The sequence below is a fragment of the Strigops habroptila genome, chromosome 8 (assembly GCF_004027225.2).
Source record: "Strigops habroptila isolate Jane chromosome 8, bStrHab1.2.pri, whole genome shotgun sequence".
Classification (NCBI taxonomy): Eukaryota; Metazoa; Chordata; class Aves; order Psittaciformes; family Psittacidae; genus Strigops; species Strigops habroptila.
The window spans coordinates 8835977-8859291 of NC_044284.2; positions in this window are offsets into that span (position 1 = coordinate 8835977).

Here is a 23315-nt window from a genome sequence, read left to right on the forward strand (position 1 = left end):
TCACATACTTTATCAGGGAAGAATTTCCATGGCAATACTGCTTTGAAGCTAAATGGTTTTATTTATAGACAAAGCAGTTTTCACAGTTCATTTGCATTTTCTCCAGATTACCATAACCATACATGATCAGTTGTTAAGATCTACAGATATTATCTGTGCAGTGCCAGTAATTCACTTAAATATTTAAAATATGAAATGCTAAATAAATGAAGTGCTCATGCAACTTGCCAATATTCACAATAGACTGCAAGGGGATGCAGAAACCTCCACAGCAGAGCACAGCATGAACTAATATGATCACTTTGTAGAACTATGTTATGGAAGCAGCATGAATGGGGAGTGAATGGGAAGGCATGGATGTGGAAGCAGAAGGGGGAATATAAAGGTGGAGGGTGCTGACAGCAGGTCATGATCCAACAAATCTACAGTTAATTTCTCAGGGACTCCTAAATGAGAAAAAAAGGATATTGAAATAGAGACTAAACACATAAGAGATGGTGGTTGGAAGACACACAATAGGGGAAGAGCCAAGTCAACATGCAGATAAGAAAAGTAAATCCTAAATGGACAGAAGCGAGACACAATAGACAAAAAGAACACAATTACCATGAGGCTCCTAAACAGTACAAAACAGGCACATTCATCAGTACACACTCAACCAAGATTGGAATGATACAGGATATGTAAGAAAGAGTAGAGGAGGGGTTAGAATTGTATGATCTTTAGGGTCGCTTCCAACCCAAACCATTCTATGATTCTCTGGCCAGCATATCTTGTCCTCTGCTTTATCTCCAGGAATCCTGGCCAGGCCGTGTGGGAAACATGCTTTGGTGCCTGGATGCTGGCCTGCCCACTTGGACTCATGTATCTTGGTGATTATGAGGGTGTAAGTGAAGTAGCATTTGTTTTAGAATAAAATCGCCTTCTCCCATTGATAATTATCACATCATTGTAACATTCACTGCTATACCTTTCTTTGGAGAACTATAATAGTAGCTCTAGCTTTTGCCTTCAACCTTGGTGTGATGGCAAAGCAGGAAAGAAGTAAGAAGAGTCCACAAGTACTCCCTTCCCATTGAAAAAAAAAGCAATAAAGAAACTGAAATCTAGCAATAAATGTGCTTTTGGTGTCTATTTCTTGGCAATACACTGTCGGTTGCTGTAGCAGAGGCAGAGAACATGCAGTGTTTTATTTGCAGAAACCTGTAATTTCTCTCATAAATTTGAGTGTTGCCTGCAGTTTTGCAGGAAAGTTCTTTGGTAGCACTCCTGATAAGTATTCACACAGTTAATGTCTCATCAACATAACTGTCACTGAAGCCCACAAATAGTTCAGGGTTTTTTCCAGGAACACTATGCCCAAAAAACTGGAGAAGGCTCATGAGAAAATGGCTTCATCTTCCACTGAGCTGGGCCATCCAGGAGAGGTGGAAGGGCAGCAAACTCTGGTCTTTATTTCATAAGAGCCAAGACTTCAGACTGTACCAGCAAGAATGGAAAGGCAACTGTCCCAAGGAATACATACTCCAAACAGGACTCCCCAGTGAAAACACAGCTACACTATCTGAGGGACACATGTTACAGCAAGCATCAAGCAAAGTGGGATGCCTCCGAGAATTCTTGGGCAACCTCTTGTTTGCTACCAGCATAGATGCCACTTATGACAACTCCTGCTTAAGTGCTTCCTCTTTTACAGAAACTGTAAGACACTTCAAGCTTTTGCTTACACAGTTTAAAACCACAGCTGATTTGTATTTGCCACAAATAAGAGGCAAGAGACTGAGAACAATAGTAGTAGTCTGGGTATCACAACAACAGAGCAGCCTAATGGTGGGGCAGTTAGCCCCCATCAAATCAGAACACACAAATCTCATTTCTTCTTCCCTCCAACACACAACCTTCCTTTCAGTCTGGGCTGGTTTACCCTTGATTTGTTGATGGAGGAAAGGTTGCTGCTATTGACTTGGGAGATCAATGACCCTCCCACTGCTATTAGACATGTCAGAAAGGAAAACTTTAACTGTGACTCTTGATAGACACAACACACACAACTACCTTCCCTACAGCCAGCATAAGGGACTATTCAGGGTACTGACAGCTACTCTGTTTACTGTATTTAAAGAACTGTCCAAGAACCAAGCAGTTCCTTTCAGTTTTTTTCAAAGAGCCAAGGGCTCATATACCTAAAGATTAAGTGAAAACCCATCAACTGCAGAATTCTTACAATAATTTAATGTACACCACAGGGCCATCCAAAATCTCACAAAAACAACACATACTCCTTCGCTCCAGTAACCATATTACTGGAAATAGATTTTGCACAATCCTCCTTCAAACAGCCATTTAAACCCCAGGCTTAAAGGAGATTATGCTGTTTGCTGATTTAAGCTGAAAGGGAAGCCTGTTCCAGTCATCTGGGGGCTCCAGAGGCAAAAGCTCATCTGCCAAATTCCCTCTTTATCCTAGTACAATGTACAGCATCTAAATTGTGATGATAATCTTGAAGCAAAACGACTTTTCTTTCAAAGCTAATGTTTAAGTCAGTTTCTGAGGCTTTTCAGGCTTTTCTAGGGATTGTTTCAACTTTGGTCTAGCAGTGATATGATGTTGCTTGATCTGCTTGATCTATGAAAGGCGACTTACTTCAGTATGGGTAGAGATAACCCTTCTGGAAACCTTCATCTTTACCCAAAATGCAGAGGCCAGTCAGCTTCTTACAGGTATAAGCTCCAGACAAGGGTAAAACTGAAAGTGCAGTCTAATGAGGTATTGCTGGGGGACAAATCCAGTATTTACATCCAGTTTTGCTTCCCACTCCTTGCATCTCCCTGGCCACATCTACCCTCGTACTTGAAGAGAAGTGGCTGGGGCCAGGCATGGCTGCTCCCTGTGATGGATTTTGGTATTCATGCTGCCACTGTGGTCCAATTGCTGCCTTCTGCTCCAGGAAAGCTGAGAAAACAGCCATGTTCCCACGGAGCAGCAGTGGCCAAGTCAGCTGGAGCCACCCTGGTCACACCTCTACAAGCACCAGCCTAATGGCACAGGACACAGCCTTGCTTTCTGCACCACAGCCTATTAATTAGGAAGACAAAACCTTTTGTTTCCAGGCAAATTAAGGTAGCTCCACACCGCTGAATATAGCAGAGCCCAGGTCTCAGACAGGTTCTCCTCCTGCTAGTGTCACAGGAAACAAATGTGACCAACCCCATATGAATCTCCAGGGCTAATGGACACAGAGAGCTGTTCAGGCAGACTGCAGTAGGCACTGCAGACTGACTGGTTCCTCGTACCACTTCCTTACAACTTCCTATGTTATTATTTGGCATTTTACACTGTGAAAATGAAAAAGCGAAGGAGAGATTATATAGTGAATCTTGACAAGTATATATATAGTATTTCAGGTACCATAGACTTCTCAGACTCTGCCATGCCAACTGGAGTCTCCAGTGACACACATCCTTTTTCTTCCCATTACTGCAGTTGGGATACTTCCCTTTCCAGACTCTAACTTTTATGTCCCCCAATTATTAACACTTGATGAAAAGGCAACAAGAATGCATAATACACTACATGAGATTTCAAAAGGCAATGCGGTGGAAAACTGTTAATGGTTAAATGCATCATTATGCCCAGCAATATTACACACTTAACAAATTTAACACTCTAATACTTCAAACTTCCATTAAATGTGTAATTTCATCTACTAAATAATTATTCATTTATCAACAGATGACTACTTCAGTACAGAAGTAAAAAACACAATTAGATGCAGCAGGGCAGAACGAATTTCTGGTAGTAAGATGGGATGGAGCTGTGTGCAACTCTTCCATAAGGCCTCACAGACAAGCTCATAATTCTCATAGGACAATGCCTCTAAATATCTTGGGTCATTAGCAAAATTACGCAGCTAATGAAGGGCAAATTAATGGAGCTCTGGAACATTTTATAAGCCTGTAAGAACAGCTACTTGTTATACATCACTAAGAAATAATTGCAGCAGAGTCAATCTCATGAACTCATTAAGTTGTAACAATACAAACTGGGCAAGCTATTCCCCAAGGAGAACCTCCTCTGACTGTGCGGCTGATACATCCCCAGGCTCAGTGGGTGACTGGAAGAGGGGGTTAGGAGGATAAGTTTTAGGTTTGCAATACAGGCCAACTTTGGGTTAACAGTTCCCACTGTTCAGGGCTGGGAATCTGAGAAACCCACGCTGCCTGCCTCAAGGCAAACCACATCTGGAGCCTGCCTAATGACTCCACTAAAAAGGTGAATGAGATCTCAAGACATCAATCATTTTCCTACCAAGGGGGTGACACTGACACAGGAGAAGTAACTGGAGAGACTTAGGAGGCTTTGATATATTCCCTACTAAGTCAGTGTTGGCAAGGCTGTTCACAGTGAAGGTCTGCAACACAGAGGCCATCCTGCGGTTGATTCAAATATGCTGCATGCTTCATTTGGACATGCATTTAAGAGTAGGTAGTCCTGACTAAATTAACTCATAACACTGCATGTGTCAGCAATAAGGAAGTTTGGTACAAAGAATAGCACATCTTAAAACAAATCAGGGTGGGTTTTTGCAATACCAAAGGAGCTGGCAGTCGCTGCTCTGTAATCAGTCCCAAAATGAGTGTTTTCACTATCACTTCAGAAAGCAACGTACAAGTAGCTGAAAGGGAAAAAAGAAGATGAAGATAGAACTGCATGCGAAGATTTTAACAAGTTATGATTTCCACACCCCTCTCTCCCCTTACACACCCCTGTAGTTGTTTCACTACAGCCAGTTCTAGAGGGGCTTACTTTTCCACAGAGTTCTCAGCTGGGATGGTGGTATTCACTACCAAAGTTCGCAGTTTTGTGATTTTAAACTCGCTTAAGCACCTAAAAAAGCAGATCTTCACCTGTCATACTCCACTGTGAGCACATTGTAGAGAGTTGAAAAAGCAGAGTTCAAAACTCTACTACATTGTTTTGAACCCAAAACAAAAGCCAAGGTCTTGAAAGAAGACCCAGAAACCCTGATCCACCAAAATGACCCACCTAAGATCCATCCAAAATGTGTTCGGATTAAAGGTGTACTACAGAAGAAATGTAACTGCCAAACTAAAAATTCTACAATATTGTCGTTTCTCATTATCCTAATATCCAAACTCCATTATCCCAATTATTAAAAACCCCTGGTCAAGGCAGCCTCACAAATAAGCAGCAAATATCTTTGTTGTAAGTATTTTTTAGTCATTTCCTGCAAGTGCTTTTGCATGTGGTTCCTACAAATGTATCATTTTTCTAAGTATCGTCTGTTAAACCTAGTGGTTCTCAAACTTTTACCCTCAAAAACCACGCGAAAGTAGCAGCGAATTCATTTTTTTCCATTTCAAAAAGCAAATCAAATCCACCAGCCACTGCTACCAACACGGTCTGGCAAACAACTCTCACTCTTAGGGACACTTGTTTTGCTCGTGGAAGAAATACAGACTGTTAGTATGAACCCTTAAAGTGATCACTAAAGCTGATCCACATTTCTCTTAGCCTTGAGATGCAGTAATACGCCTAAAGGGAAAAAAGGAAAAAATATTAATTTTTGCCATTTAATGTGGCAGGAGGTTGGAATAAACTGCTGGCTTGCACAGCCTCCTCAGGTCCCCAAAGTGGTACCTATGGATACTGGAAAAAGCACGCTTCACATTCCCTGCCTGTGATACTCCAGTGAAACTGCAGTAGACTGGCAGCTTGGTCAATAAAGTTGGAAAAAATCAAGTGTAATGGCAAAAGTCTTAATATTTTCAAGGAAAATAAGAGCTTTTCCCAGGACAAGTATGTAACATAACATGTATGTTAAACACAGCACTGTCCAACTAGACCAGACCTACAGGTCTCAAAGGCCCCCCGGGAATCCTCTGAAGAAATTTCAACTGGAGACAAGGAATCTTTTGCTTTCTCCCTATATGACAACTGACTCCCATATATCTGTTAAAATCCCACGTATGTAGCTTAGTAGCCCTCTTAAAAATTAACACCACAATAGTGAATATATTCTGCAATCCACATCAAAGGCTGACCTCCAGAGCTTCCAGCCTCAATAGCTCCCTGTGGCAATAAGGTTCATACTCTAATTCAATATTATGTTGTCTTTACTAATTTCATTAAAGCTTCTTAATGAGTTCATACCCAAACTGCCACCTCCTGCTCTCAGCACTCCCCCGAATCCCTTGCAGTTTTCCAAATGTTAGACATAACATAATTTCATCTTTACCACCAAATGAACTGTAAAGGACTCCTATATAAAATAGTCCTTTGCGACTAAGGAAGGACTCCATAGGACCATAAAACAGGAACTATGGAAAATAATGATTAATTTTTCAGCTTCCAAGAACATTCCTGGTTTCACTGCAGTCCTCAGAGGAGTCATACATGCTGCTTTGCTACATTTCTGACTGACTCTGCAGTCAAATATATCACACTGGGCAAAGGTGAACTCTGGCAACATCACTGGATGCCTTTACTGGACACACTGTCATTTGCAACTGCAACTTGATATGGTTTCTACCTTTTTTTTTTTGCATTGTACTGTGCCAGTTGCAATTGAGAATAAAGCTTGTCACATACTATGATAAAGAGTTACAGAGAATGAATGAACAATTTTGCTGGGCCAGTATCAGTACATCTCAATTCAGTTTGGACTCATAACGTTTATAATGGAATTGAGCAGTGCAAGATCACTGCTCATATAGTGTGGTAAGACAGTCAATGTCTGGTAAGTTTTATGCTCTCTGTGAGGCATATATCAGATTTGGAATTTCCTAATCAATTTTTCTTAGCTGCTTTATGTGTTGGCTGCTTATGCTCCTGCACATGCACTGTAGAATCACAACAGGTATGTTCACAATGCTATCTGTTGGTATATAGCACACTGTCACCTTAAAGGATGACTGTGTGAATAGAGGCATTACATGGGGTTGAGTTTAGGCTCAAACCTTACATGCTGGAGAGCAGTCTCAATTCCCAGTACAATCAGGGTGTGACCACTCAAGTTATTAACCTGGAACAGGTTCTTCAAAAAGGTGATACTTTTTTGTCAAGTCCCTTTTATTCTAATAAATCTTTCCAGTGCAAGGACTGTCTCCTACCATACCTTCTCTGACAGAGGTATTTCATATAGCATAACTCTGAGTATCAACCCTGAAGGATGAAGTTCAGTGCCTGGTCTCTCTGCATAAAGGATGGAACACAGAAGGCCGCTCCAAGAGGCAATGTGATTTTGACCAGACAATGGCTACTTTATCTCTGTCTCCACATATCACATTTCTTCAAATGAAGAGTTGGATTTTCAGTGAGACTTAATTACAAATTGAAATTTGCTTTTTATTAATACAGACAGTGCAAGATTAAGTTAAATTGGCTGTTTTGTTGAACACTTGTGCTAGCAAATTCTTTTTTTTTTAGAAATATATTAAGAGAAGATCACAATCAAAGCTCAATTAATTTCAAAGAGGAATGCCACTGTTCACGCTTCAAGCATTAATCTATGAGTAGTTCCTGTGAAATCAACTGTGCTCTTTGTAAGGGACAGCAATACTCTGCAGAAGAGGGGAAACTACAGCTGGATCCTATTAAACTGAGTAGATATTTCTAAGGAGGGTATTTTATGCTGCTGTATTGTTATACTAAACTATTTACACAATTAGTAAAAGACTCAACAAGAGATTTTTTTTTATCCCCAGCTGCAGGACACTGAGGAAATTTCAAATATGTCCAAATGTAAACATGAGAACCAATCTCATCAATAAAAGTCCAAGCCACTACCACTGATTATGTAAAACGTGTGGCATACACACTGATATCTCAGCAGTATTCCCTTTCCCAGATTGCAGCAGCTACTGCAAACACAATTAGCAGACTCAAATTAATTCCACTGCACAAACACTGTAGTAAAAATCTAGCAAAGCTCCTGAATACTGCTAAGGCACCTTGGCTGAAAGCGCTCAGAGATCTCTGCTTCCAGTACAGCTTCTCTGACCACTCTTTTCCTCCACCCTTAAGTTAATGGCTTCTGTATTTTGTCTGTTATTTTCAGTCCTTGAGGCTGGCATCCCTAAGACAATGACATAACTGATGGAGCACAATCCTAAGCCAATAGGAAAAGAAGTAAATTCAGATCAGCTTAGAACATGATGGGGATCTTGGCGGAGGCTGCATTCTCTTTGCAGAAGGAACTCCAGTAGCACAGAAATGCCAAAGGCATACAAGAAGAAACTACTACATTTCTAAATCCCTGCACCTCCCCTGTAAAGTTACCAGCACACGAGCAGATTTAGCTGCCCCTCAACACCAGACCTATGTGATCATTATGAAAGCTCTGTTTCAGCAAGATGAAACACTTCCCCATACATTTTATATATATTGTGATCTTCAAAGCCCTTTTAAAAATCCACCCAGACGTCACAGCAGTTTTCTGTAAAGAACGGTTGGAAAGAACCATAACTTAAGAAAACTGCCACAAACAACTAAAAGGAGAGGAAAAAAGAAAAAGAAGTAAAAGAAAAAAATCCCAAAAAAATCATGAGCTGAAGACATTGAGATCACCAAGAGGTTTCTTTCAAGACTGGGATTAAAACTGGAAGATCCTCATTATGGGCAGTGTCAAACAAGCCTCTGTATCAGAAGCTATTCTGACAGGAGAACCTGCCTGGGAAAAAAAAAAAAACCAACAACACAAAAAACCACCAAAAACCACCAAAAAAACCCACCACACACCCAAAAGAAACAAACAAAACCACAAAAAAAACAACTACACACAAAAAACCCACAAAAAACAAACACCACAAAAAAAATGCATCCAGTTTTAAGGCTTGAAATCATGTAACAGACCTGTAGGACATCCTCTAGTTCCAGGGATGGTATCCCTGGTTCTAAAGCAAGGTGGACCAAGTAGGTACCAGCTTACACACACCTGCACAGCACACTCATTTCAAGGGCCATGGTCTGCACAGACCAAACCCAGGAAAACAACTGGGCTTTTAAAAAAAGAAAAAAAAAAAATAAATAAAAGAATTATGAAAATACAGAAATAGGCAAACAAACACATTTCTGAGACAAGAAGCTGTAAGACACTTTTTTCCCAGTCCTGCCACAGAATTCCCATCTGATACTGGGTAAGTTTCTTGTACTGTGTAACGTCTTCTATTTCAATAATTTCTATGTTTGTCTGTTCTATAAAAATCATCAAGGTTCCAAGGCAGGATATGACCTAAAATGTGTCTGCGCACTCTACCTCTCTGTGCCCCAGGTAACCAAGTTACCTTGAGCATAGATTGCTTGAACATAGAGATATTTCCCACAGGCACTGCTCTGACTTGAGTGAAGTAGTCATCATGTGTTCTTATGATGCACAGGGTGTTCTGAATGGTCAGCAAAATGCTACGCTGATATAAGGTTTTTCCAGAATAACACTAGGCCTTTAAATGCTGCTTCAGGAAACTGAGCAAGCAACTCTAAAAGCAGTTCTTCCTTACACAATGTGTCTGTCAAGAGTTCCAGAGTTTTTTTTTTGACATAGATAAATTGGGGGTCCTATCTTCTGCTCCTGTCAATGCTGTGTAAAGCTTCAGGAGAGAGTCGAATGGCGCCTTCTGCCAAACTGTTTGGAAATGTGTAGATCTGTCACAGCAGATATTGAGAGAATCACCCAGGATATCACAACAACTTAGTAAGCCATCTGGGGGGAAATGTAACTCACTGAGATGTGGCAGTAGCTTTCTGCAAAGTAGCTGCACTGTCACCACGAAATAGGTGTGGTACATACTCCGCTGCCCTTCTCTGGACCCGCTCCAGCAAATCAATCTCTCTCTTGTAATGAGTTGCCCAGAACTGAACACAGGATTCAAAGTGCAGTCTCACCAGTGCCCAGTATAGGGGGATGATCACTGCCCTGGCCCTGCTGGCCACACTATTGCTGTTACAGGCCAGGATGCTGTTGTTCACTATTTCTATGTTCTAAAGGGTAAGGTCTACACACACAGTTTACCAATGCAAAGCCCCAACTAGTGTTAAATATACCTGCTTGGGCTCAGCATCGTGGTGGTGTGGCTGCATGACTTCTGGGCAGGTTTGGCTCCAAGTAAAGCAAACTCCTATGTACCTGCAGAACACTGTCCAAATACAATGACAGTGACAAGAGCAAGCTGTGTTCTGTTTCAGTGCACCATACCACCCAGAAGAGCACAGGTCCATTCTCTCCCAGCCTGGTTACTCAAGATCCTTCACTACTCGCAAACAACCATAACTTTGTTATTTTAAACAGATTTGTCTGTAAGACTCTGGTTCTAGAAATGAAACAAAAGATGTAAAAGCAATTTGTCCTGCCTGGGAGACCTCATGTAGCTCTTGGGTTTATTCACTCCTGAATCATCTAGCCTCTTCAAAGAGTAGAGTTAAACATTAGAGCAACCCCCTACTTATGAAATTCAGATAGTAAATGCAAAAGGCAGTTTACTGCCTTAATAGGCAGTTATATGCCCATCTAACATTTTTTTAGTGCATGACTTCAGCTGTATTACCATGCTTTTAGTTTATTGGTTGCCAATTTGTAGCAATTGTCATGATAGAAAGAAAAAACAAACAACAGGAAAGAATTAAAAGCTACAAGAACTGGCCCAGGCAAGGGAATCTCACCAGAATGCAGTTATCAGAAACCATTTAAATAAAAATGGATTCAAGTGGGCTTTTATCCTTTTCACTTCTTAGATCTTCCTGCATCACATTGTTAATTCAGTAACCCACACTGTGAGGCTGCTGTTTACACTTTCATACAATTTATTTTGTTAACATATTAAATGAAGAGTCTGAAATAATCTTCTAAATTAGTTTCAATAGAATAGTTGTTAGATTATCATTAAATTTAACATACTCCATAGCAGAAAATTTGCTTGGTATTTTGACTATTATCCCTGACATAATTTGCAAAAGAAATGGAGGTGTGACTTGATTAAACACAATCAAATAGCTAAGATGTTTCTGCACTTAATTTCATTACAGAAAATAGCTTAGATATTAATTAGTGTATCTACTGCATGCCATTGTTTGACTGAGAGATCATCCTTTATCTAAATGCATTTGCTTTTGGCAGCAAAACAAATTCGATAGAACAACTTAAATTACAACCAGAGCATGGATGAACTGCAATAGCATCCTTTCAGCTGTCATTTTGCAATGTCCAGCATGAACATAAAAGTCTAAGAAAACTATTCTATACCGCTTCCTACAGAATGGAGCGTGCTACAGGTGTGCTGAGGTCGAGCACAAGTTGGGAACCACCTTGAAAGAACTCAGTGAAATGGCTTGTTAAAGGTTTGCTCCTTCATGACACTTTATATGCATCTCTGGGAACAAAATTTTCTAGAGGTCAGTTGCCATTCAGGTATCTAACAAGCTCTTCATTTCTACAGCTACATAGAAGCAGTACAAAAGTAAAACCAAATCAAATGTAGTTATGATGCTAGACTCTTGGGCAGAGGCAGGATATCAGTTCAGAAGCAGGTCTGGGGAAAGAGAGTTAAGTCAACCCCAAATACTCACAAAAATCCCATCTGCTGTATTGTCACCCACATAGTAGGGCTCTTATTCTCACAGCTTTCTCTCTCTAGTCCTGTTGACCTTGTCACCAATACATGGAGTAAAAGTATTTCGCAGCCCTTGTTGAATAAGCTGGATATGTTCAGCTCCAGGCCTCTATAACTAGATACACGCAGTATAAGCCCTCTGCACTGATCACTGAACAAAGTATTGATGTGACATCAAAAGTTGTTCTACAAAGCTGACAGCCGTAACATGCACAGCAGTTGTAAAGCAAAATCCATACACCAATACAACAGTGCAGTTTGCACATATAACATGGCTGAGAAACTGTTACAGCTGTGACACACACAGATCTCCCCTAGTTGTACAGGATCATTAAATGAAAGGAGAAGTTAAACCTGGGTTTGATGAGTCCAGGAGTCACGACTGCCTATGCATAATACATAATTCAGGTGGCTGGGCAGAAATTTGAAGCTCACTGTATTGTTTCAGCTGCTGGATGGCTGAAATGTCAGAGTAACAACATGCAAGTGGGAAGCAGCACTACCCAGCAGATTGAGTGCTGAACTGGGAATTGGAGCAGGAAATCTGGCTAGTCCCCTTGGCTTTTCAATGGAGGGAAGCTTTTGACATGTCTCTTCCTCAGGGCTACAGACCAGTCACTTCCAATCTACTTTATATGGATTTCACAGATACTCCATGTTCTCCTTGCTGCCTGTAATCTGCCTTTCCCATCTTAACTCCTTCCCTCTCTTTGCATCTCAACTACTACCTTTTCCCTGATCATGGAAGAAACAGGACAAAACCAGTCCATACATACCACTGTTTTTCCCTGTGTTCCCCCAGCCAGAGCTAAAGTCAAGTCTCTTGCCCCTGCATTGACTCTCTGCAGTTCACCTGCAATAAGAGACAAGAGAACGATCCACAGAAGAGAGGATGGAAGAAGCAGGGACAAAAATTCCTCTGTGAGGCCTCTGTAGCCTAACGACAATGCTGCCAATAAATGCAAGTTTATTTTAGCCAACTCTAACCCAAAGTTTGATTATAAAATAATCACCTTCAAAGTAATTAATACGGCGAGAGAAGGGATGAGGGAGTGAGCAAACCTTTCCACAAAGGGAAGATGATTGGAATTAACCATCCAGTGGAATAATGCACAGAGTTTACCAAAGCATCAGGTTGATCTGCTCTTTTCACAGATAATTTCACAGCAATAAGAAAATGACACTGATTAGATCCCTGCACCATTTTCTAGATGATAATATTCATATCTGCTTAATACCAACTGTGCTACTTGATTGTCAGGGAGCATCATTTCTACAGCTAAATCGTAACCACCACAAGGCATCTACAGCAGCCAACAACCTGGCAGCATCTTTTGCTGCTTACTGATCAAGGAAATGGGGCCAGGTTACTCACACCATCTGCTGCAGAGGGGAGGTGGGCACTTGGGACTGTTGGTTCAAAGCACCACTAGACTGAAGATGTGCAATTCAGATGGAAGGAAGTAAATCAATTTAAAAAAAAAAAAATAATCAGAGTGGGAAATAAAAGTTCAAAATCTTTCAGTGCCACAGAACAAGCCCTGACTTTTCTTAATAAAGCATTACTTCTGGCAACTTGTGCTCATTTGTACTGTGCTAGGATTGCCAACTCTAACTGCAAGACTAAGAAACCAGCTATGACTAGAGCTGACTGGGAAATCACGAGGATTTTTGGTTTCACATCAGATTAAAACCAAGCTCTTTCAACAGGTAATAAGAAGCCCAGAAAAACAAACAGTTTGAAGCCTTTGTTTCCAAGTCAGACGTGAACCTAGGTTTCCACAACTGTGGAGAAGACGTCACAACTCAGCAGCTATTCTCCCCATCACTCTTGTTATTCCATACTCTTCTCCCGAGAAACTTTCCTACAAAGGTTAGCCCTGAGCTAACTATATTTCCACTAATTTTGGGACAAAGCTGTTTTTCTATGGGAATAGTGGAGAAGTCAAACCTCAGCATCTTCAGTAGCAGTAAAATGCTCATTTCTGTTTCCTTAGATGGGTTTATCCTTGATACAGTTCTACATCTAAAAGCAAATTCAGTCCGAGGCCTGCTTTAGCACAGCTCATCAAAAGCCCATCTTCTACAGACAAATCTTGGGATGATGTCCACAGGTTGGAGCTGTGCTTGCAGATAAACTGAACAGGATCATTTCCAGTAGGTAATGCACAGGCAGTCTCTCTCAAGACCTAAGAAAAAGATAGCAGGCATTTTAATTTGGGCCTAAAGAAACTTGGCTCCTGGCTTTATTTACAGTCACTCTAGTAAATATACAGATCGTACACAATGTAACTCACTTGCTGTCTTCCATGCCAACTCTCAGCATAGAACTAATGTTTTGATGGAATAATAACCCTCTCAAAATCTGAGCTGATAATGGACAGTCATGTTAGACGCTTAAATCATAGCAGCATGAACAGCCGTGCAATAATCACCCCTGCAACTGCCAAAATGTTTTCATTGTTCATTAACTGGAACCTTTTTTGCATTGCTAATCCTAATGAACTGCCATTCTCACTACCATTCCAAGCACTGTCTGTAGCACATCTCTGGATTTCTTTTCCACCCAAACATACAAACTTATTCAACTGGCAGCCTGCTAATGCATTAAAAGCACAGAAATGGCTGCTTTAACACAACTGTAATAAATCCACAGTGCAAGCACCTTTGGGGGAAGTTCAGTTCAGTCTTCAAGAACCCTCATTTAAGTAGAAAAACAGAAGGTCTTTTATTGAAGAGACCATATAGTAGAGTTTAAGTTCCAAATCCAAAATCCACTGAAGTTAATGGAGTCTCTCCATTGATTTCTGTGTATACTGAACCGCTTTAACTCCCTCCCTTCCTCTTCTGCTCCTCCCAAAGCATGAATAAGTGAATCCACTGCAGGGATACAGAAATTTCTTGCAGGGAGCATGAACAATGCATAGGAAAGGCTCTGTACTTTAATGTACTGAATTACCACTGCCATTTCCTCTACTCTGACTCCACAGTGGCAGACTTCAAACCATCCAGCAATCCTTCTCAGTCCACAAGCCAAGTTTTCCCTTTGTTAAATGTATAATAAAAATTTTGCACAAAATTTAACACAGGCTCTGAAAAGCTGCAGCTTACTCCTCCATCTGTACCTTGTTTGCAAGCAAGAAGGAGCAGCCCAGAGGCACTTGCTCATGGTAGCACCCATTTTCTGAGGGGAAAAAACAGTCAGAAAGCATCTTCTCTAGCAACACACCTCAGTTCAAGATGTAAGCAGCTTATTCATTAAAGGTGAGCAGAAAATAGAGACTTTCATTTCACATTCAGTCGAGTAAATAAAAAAAGAGTAACTTCTTAATGGTGGGCAGCTCAATCAGGTAACCAGTGAAAGAAGCTTTATGAAAGAAAATCCAGACATGGAGGCTGGTTTATTTTGAATGTGACCCTCTTGCTTTCAGCAGCCCCAAAACAGAGGAGGCTAACAAAATATTAAGCATCTTCTTCAAGGAATTTCAGCCTTGAACCACCGATTTGTTCTAGACAGACAGTTGTTTCCTTCAACTGTAAGCAGGGAATGTATTTCTCTCCCCTTCTCAAGAGGCTGCATCTCCAGAGAACACCACATGTGAAGCAGTATGTGTTGTTCAGAGATTGAGCATTTCTTTGAGTTGTTCTGTGACAAAAACCTTTAATATGAAAATAGCTTCAAATGGATGTATGAGCCCTGAGCTCTTGTAATAAGCAGAGCAAACAGTTATAACATTTCAGCTTCTCTTCTTCAATATAATTTCATAAGCAACTAAATACTCATTCCACATTGACAAAGTATTTCCATACCAACAAAGTCTCTGAACTCATTAATTAAGCAAGAAGTTTTTATTTGGAGACAGCTAAACTGTCTTCCTCTAAAGGCCACATTATTTTATTACATTTGACAACTCTTAAAGCAGCGAGAAATGTTCTACACAAGCACAGAGAATAATTTTTGGTCCTTGTCCTCGCTTCTCTCATCTCCAGGGCTTAACTAAAGTGTTTCTTTATAGTTTCCAATATACAATTCTTGGAACAATCCAGCACAATGAGTATCTTACAGTTGTTTGAGACACTGTCCCTGGAAAAAAAAAATCAAAGAATCACAGGCCCCAGGAACAGAAAGGTGAAGGGCAGATGTAGAATATGCCTTTCCCAAAAAAGTTCTTAAAATTTTTTATGCTATGACACAAGCCATTAGCTTATGCAACAGCTATTTTCATGCAATCAGTGGGCAGCAGTTGGATTCACAGACCAAAATTCCAATTACAAGAATTATTGCACATAACTAGCTAATGTCAGCAAGAACAGTGCTAAGTACTTCCTCCGCACTGATCACCTCCAACTTGCAGAAGCCTCGTTAGTGCCAAGACTCAAGAAAAATCTTGTAAAAAGAGAATATCACTTTTAAGTTGGATAAAGAGAAAAGAATTCCCCTCTAAGTCAGTCAGACTAAACCACCAGAAGTCACATGGGAAGTCCCATAAAACCTCACCTCAAATTTCTCATCAACTCCCATAGACTTTGTATCAGACGTTTTGGCACCTAAACTAGTAGTTAGAAATTTTCTAACCCAACCCATCTAATAGGAAATAGAATGGTATGAGGAAAGAGTAGAAGATTTTTACCCAGGAAATTCTCTGTTACTGTCAAGGTCTGAAACACTGCTGATATCCCAGACTCTTACCCTTTTGAAGCATCACATCCTTTGTACTACAATCTTAATCTTTGTTCCTTGACACAGCCTTCCTCACCTAAAAGCTAATAGATTTTCTACCACCTTACTACAAAATCTCAAAAACCTAGAGAAGTTGGTTTTGAACTAGTCAGAAGGCAGACACTTGAGACCAGGCTAAAGCTTGCATGAAAGAATTTTCAAGCAGCCTCAAAACCACATGCAGAGTGGTTTATATTCTCTTCCCCAGAGATCTTTTAGCTTAAACAGGCAAGAGTAAGGTTTGACTTTGATTTAGCCAAGGCCAGACAGACATTAAACACAAGTTTCAAGAATTTATGCTTATGAAATTCATTATTATAATGTACGCAATCTTCCAAGGCCTCAAGAAATTCTCCAGTACAGTTCAATTTTAAACCAATTTCTACCCAGTCACTGCTAAGTTTATTATGCAAACCTCGTAACATGTCCATAGCAGTACCAATATAACCTTGACAGAGCAATATTGCTAGTAAGTACTCATAATATGCCTACACATAAGCACGAAATTGTGTCATCTTCACCATGCACTACACTTTTGCAGTTAGTTGCATCAAAGTTTGAGTGAGGACAAAACTAGCCCTTAGCAATGCTGTACTCATTAGCTGATAGTGACGTATTTCATAGATGCTGAAGAAACAGGTCAACATTGTGTGTAATTCATTATAAGACTTTGGAGACTTTTCCCTTCAGAGAAAGAATTAAACTGTATTTTCCAGAAATGCTATGGACACTGGCTGTTGAGAAATACTGGACTTAACATATCATAATTATCATTATGCTTGCTTTTTTTTTAATCTACCCCCCCTCCCCCCCAAAAAAAAAAAAAAAACACAAGTTTCTTAAATGAGATGTAGAAGAACTAAAAGTACAGTGGGTCCAGAATGTTAAATCCGTGGACATTTTATCCATGCTGTCAAGAGTAGACAAAGCCTGGCCACACTGCAGCAAAACAACTACTCAGTGAAGCAGAAGGTTCCATCTCAGTGAAACTCAGCTGATTATAGGCTTGAATAAACCCTGTAATAAGAGAGTTGTATGACAAGTACGGGGTAGACCAGGCAGAGACCACCTTGACCTTCACTAACTGGAATCCAATAGTCAATTATCCATCCTTTTCTGTCCATCTGATGCAGTCACTTTGGGAGGAGATGGGACAAGCAACTGATAAAACAGGTCTTAGAAAAAATTGACCAAACTCAGGGAGAGCACCTACAGAAGCTGGAGGAAAATGACTCCAAATTGAAATCAGAGACAATGTACTAGAAAGAGCATTATAAGCACAGAAAAATCATAGCTCTGAAGCCATCTATGAGCTCCAAGGTAAGTGATGTGCTTGACAGACAAATGGGAGTTGAGAAGATTGCCTGATGTGCAGTAAGCTGAGAGGAAAATAAATAAATAAATAAATCAATCAATCAATCAATCAGAAGCGCTGTTTAACAGAAGTCAATCCCTGGATGCTCCTGTGAAAGAAGTCAGACCACTTCATTACCTTATTTTCCTCCCTTCCCTCCTACATGCCAGCTACAAGTCGTACTCTGAAAAAATACTCTGCGTGAGAAGAGCTTTAAAAAGCAGGAATTTAAGGTCCATACTAGGAAGCTAATTTTTTCTTTTTCCCTTTTTTAAGTGTTTCAGGGTATGAAATTCATAGGTTAGAGTATAATGTGCCTTGAGATCACTAATGACCTGGCTTCAGCTGTACCTGCAAGGCATCCTTTCTTGGAGTTGACTTTGGCTCACACTGACACTAGTGACCTGCACACAGCTTCAACATGACACATGGATAAAAAACTTATTATCTTATTTCAGATTAACCTAAGAACACCAAAAGGTACCACGGGCACTCTGTCCGCTCTCCTAGGAGACAGGATCCAGGCAGTTGTTGCTACAGCACTGCACTTTGGATTTCCCCAGAGGAACCCACTGCACAGCAGTGAGCATTCAGAGAGGTGTATGTGTTTCCATATGGCTCTGTTCATATTCCCTGGTTTGTAAGGATCTGCTTGGAACATCCAACATCCTTTTACATCCACTAAGGAGATGGAGACATGTATTTTCAACTATTGTTCTTATCCACATACCTTGAAATTTGATTTGCTTTACCCTTTCCAGTCTAAACCTCAAAAAATCTGTAGACTACATTTCAGACAAGTACTACAAGGAAGGCTGCTTCTAGTATAATATTAAGCTACAGTATTAGGTTACCCACGGTGTGAAGTCTGATGCTGAAGGAGCCACTCTTCAACTGGTCAGAAGTGATACCTGTAGTAACACTGCTTTTTCCAATAGTTCAGTGCTTGTCCCAAGTTTCCCAGTTGTTTTTTTTTTCCAGCTGATTTCCTGACAATAAGCCTGACAAAAATTTCTGCCAAGTAATTAATACAGTTTTTGGATGCCCAGCTTTAAGTGTGCAGCCAGAACATATGGGAAACTGATACTGCTGCACTTGAACCAGCTGCTCAGAAGTGGGGAGCAATCCAGTATATGTAGTCCCCTCCACTTCCAATTTAAACATCAACCTCACTGCTGCTAATCTTCTGGCTCTTGTAACATAATCATGAAAAAGCTACATTTGGCTTCCTCAGTTAAATATTTCAATCCCCAGTCACACTGAAAATACAGCCATTTTCCATGGCATGGTAGCACAAGCAAAATTGACAATTACATTAATGTTCTGTTTATCATACAAACATAACCCATAAGATCTGCAGTTGAGGAAGGAGTATTTTGTTTCCCATGCAAAGATGGAAATCATATCATTAGACAATTTATGGTATTGAGAAATACTGTAAGTATTAATCTTCGGCTAAAAACTCTGAAACACACACCTACAAAATGAAGGAGGAATTCTGCCAGCTCTTGAAATAGATGTTTTATCCGCATTATTTAGACAATAATTCAGACCACAGTTGGAGAATGAACACTAATTTGTGAATGCAAGCCTAGATTTCCCTCGTCATTTACAAGGGAACATTAATAGAGCGAAAGAAAAAGAGAGACAATTATTTAAATAAAATTAGGACAACTAAGTGTGTAAAATGTGACTGGCTAAATGCCACATGTGTTGTCAGTTTTGTTCCGACATATTTTGAGGATTCTTCAATAGTTCTCTAGTTAGAAATACATAACCTCATTAAAAGAGTAAATGGGGGAGGTATGTGATTTTTCTAGATATGTAAGCAGCATAACTAAAACTTTCACACTGCTTTGTTGGGGTTTTTTAATCAAGAATATAAGCTCTCCTATCCCATACATGCGATTTCAAAGAAGAAACTCGGCAGACAGTAAAATACAATGTGATACTTACCTAAGGGTTTTGGCAAAGGATGTCCTAGGATGCCTTCATAAAAACTCAGCATCCAGTGATTCTCACATGAATCTCTGTAGAAATACAGGAGCCCATATCCAAAATATTTGCCTTACATATAATTCTGAAGCAGTACTCTCTTGATTTTCACCGTAGGAAAAGGGCTTTTAAAGTTGATGAAACGTTCATTCGAAAAGCAGATAGATGGTCTAGATCAAGGCAGGTTTCACAATCAGTCAATTGGGGCTTACTCTTGGGTTAGACTGCTCAGAAGCCACCAGCTTCTGGAAATTATGAAGCAGTCGGATGCTCTATCCAGAAAAGTTTTATATCCTTCACCATCTGCATCGTATTCATGTCTAAGGGGGGAAAGAAGCAAGACCGTGTTAGAGGAGAAATAATGTTACTCAAAAGTACAGAGAAAGTGACACATGGAAATAACAAATCTCTCTTCTCTCTGCATGGACAGATTGGCTACTTTTTCCTATTTTAACATGCTAACAGTTAACTATATTTTTCACACATTTCTCTCTTGAAGACATAAATTGCTGTACATGACCTCTCCCTGGAGTAAAAAAAAAATTTTGAGAAAACTCAGAGAGGCCTTGCAGGTCAGTGATGAGAAACTTGAACCTTGACTAAAATTTCTTCCCTGGATCCTCCTTTTTTCTGGTTCCTCTGGTCCAAGTTTCATGCCTCTCCTGTTCCGCTTCTATTTTTTTAGTTCAGGAAGAAGCAGATTCATCTGCACAGCTACCAGAAACTCCTTCTGGATTCCTACACAGTGTTTATAACAAAATCACTAAATCTACTGTCTAGACTTTTTATATAAATGATAATGCCATCAGGTTATGGTTTTATAAAGGGTTCTTGGACCTTATATATCCATTCTCACTAGGTTTGAATTAATGCTAAAGCGAACTGATAATCAGCACAGTGAGATTCAGTCTACCTTATCCCTTGCCCAGAGAAGTTGTGGGTTGAACACTTGTTGTGGCCTTGAACACTGCCCCATCCCTGGCAGTGCTCAAGGCCAGGCTGGATGGAGCTTGGAGCAACCTGGTCTAGTGGAACTCCCGTGGCAGGGGTTTAGAAATAGATGAGCTTTAAGGCCCCTTCTGACCCAAACCATTCTGTGAGTCTATGATAAAACACCCTCAAACACCAAAAATCTGCTGGAGCTCAAATATAAAGTTGCAAAGGGTGAAATCCTCTTCTTACTTTCATCATTAAAGGCAATACAACAGAAGATGCACATTATTTCACTGTGGCACAAACCATGCATGTGTCTGCTACTAGCTCCAAGACATATTCTTCAGCCCTTGGAAAACTCATTGGAAGCTTCATGCCTATCAAAAATGTTTAATTGGAAATATATATCTTTAGGTAATGCAGACAACAGTAACGGGACTTGTTGGACTCCCATCACAGCAGCTACATGTGAATTTAATGAGAAAACAAAATACAATTCACAAATCTTACTGAGTTACTTCTCATGTTTACAGCCCTGGGCACCAAGACCCAGCTTGAAGCAACTGTGCTCACATTAGTAAGTTGTTTGACTTTGGAGGACTTCAGAAAGCATCAAATTCTAATGTACAAGGATAAGGAATGAGCACTGCCTTTAGAAAGTCATGTTGTAAGCCTGCAGATACCAGATTATCTGGAAGAGAGCACAACTGTGTCCTATACAGGAACTCCTTAAAAGCAACGCAGAATGAACTCATACCTGGATAGGTTTTCAAGTCATAGATTCTGATAGCAGTGGCTAAATGAGACTGAGAAATTTGCTTGCAGTCAATAGTTTTCTTCCATTAAAATCACAGTAGATTCGGGTTCCTATGTAAATGTGCTAACTGGCATAGCACAAAGAACTACAATCTCAAACACAATTGCATAAAACATACCCCATAGTTTTAGTTTGCCTTTTTTGTTACTTTCAAATGCACCTATATAGGAAAGATTTATGTCCTCCTTGATTAGCAAGAAGATATTCCAGGATACACTAGGAACTGGTTATTTCTAAGAAACGTCAAGAAAAAACTACACCTTTAGGACCTGACGTTATTAGTCTTTTACACGAGTTTCATATGGCAGTGCCCCTCCACTATTTGATATCAGAAGCAGGGAATCCCACTTATTGTATACCATACAAGGAATATAATGAATCAGAAGCATAACAGCAATGCTTTGGTTTTGCTTGAGATTAAACAAATTTGCAAGTAGAGTTCTAGAGATCTGACAAATATGAAATAGCTCCTAATCTAACAGTAGCTGCTCAAATCCTAGTGAAATAAGACACAAGGTCTCATGCAGCTAAAACTATTAAGAGATCTGAAATGCATTTTTTCTTGACTTAAACACTGTGCTCCAACAGTCAGCTAGAACGAACAGAACAAGGAGCACATGTCTGTAACACAGTCCAGAGCACAGAGCTTCCTGAAGGCAAGTCCAGCTGGAGGGGATAACTCCATAGCAGGCTCTCCCAAAATATGACGATCACCATACCTGCCAGCAGAGCATTTGCCTTAACTGGGTGTTCCAGGTGAATGAAGAACCCCGGCTCTTGTCTACAACTACGAACTTCTCCACCACTAACAGCAGAAACAGACCCTCATCACAGCTACAGCTGAAGGCAAGCTGAGAAGAAAACCTTCCAGCCTAAGTCGAGCTTCCTTGTGTGTTTTCAACCATTGATGCCACCATGCAGAGTGACTGTTGTTTAAAAATTATGCTGGAAAAAAGACACCTATTGATGGATCTGAACAAAACACAATGAAAGCACAGAATTTCAAACCTAACCTCCATTTCATTAGCTGTCCAAACTGGGCACGTGACAGTCTCCTTTTCACAGCAGTTACAAGTGGCCCCAAGCCCATGTGGGCTTTATAGAATTTCTATTCCCATTCAGGAATTGCTGACGTTTGTTCAGTTTGCTAATGATGAATGTGACTACGGGATGGGTATGAACTGGGTATGAGATGGTATAAAGAGATGGCAAATGAGTTACTTTAGCATTTAGAGCAAACACTTGACAGAACCCGAGCACTGTACAAGCTTACCCCTCATCCCCAGCCAGGGCTTTGGATTGATTCTATTCTCAACTTTAGACTATCTCCCCATACTGCCTGCTCCAGGTGAGTGTCCCATTAAATGTTCTTGGAGATCAAAAGACATTTTACTAATAATTTGAAACTAAGTCTCAGACTCCAAGACATGGCAAAGTTCATAGTGCTACTCATGAGGCTTGGAAGCAGGGCCTTAAAGCTCAGATATGCGTAATGATTAAGACAACCAAAGAATAGAAGACCTGAAATCCTCAGTGAAATTAGGGTCTACCTAATCAAATATTCCAAGAACAGACAGGACCAGACACTTCATGTGATTTGCTTTGAAAATGAGTAACTCTAAAGTGGGTTGCATCTGCCAAATGATGTGTGATGTTAGAACATGACACGCTAGACTGGGAAGTCTGTACTTAATGAATTACCAATTGTAATCACTTACCAAGAATGGAATTCTTTTCCCTTTGACACATGGTCTTACATAAGAGAATTACTACTTTTGCAATCATTGGAAAAGTAGATTTCATTATCCAGCGTATAGAATCAGAAGGCTTACTTTAATATATGACACGTGCTGGGATGCAGAGTCATCACAT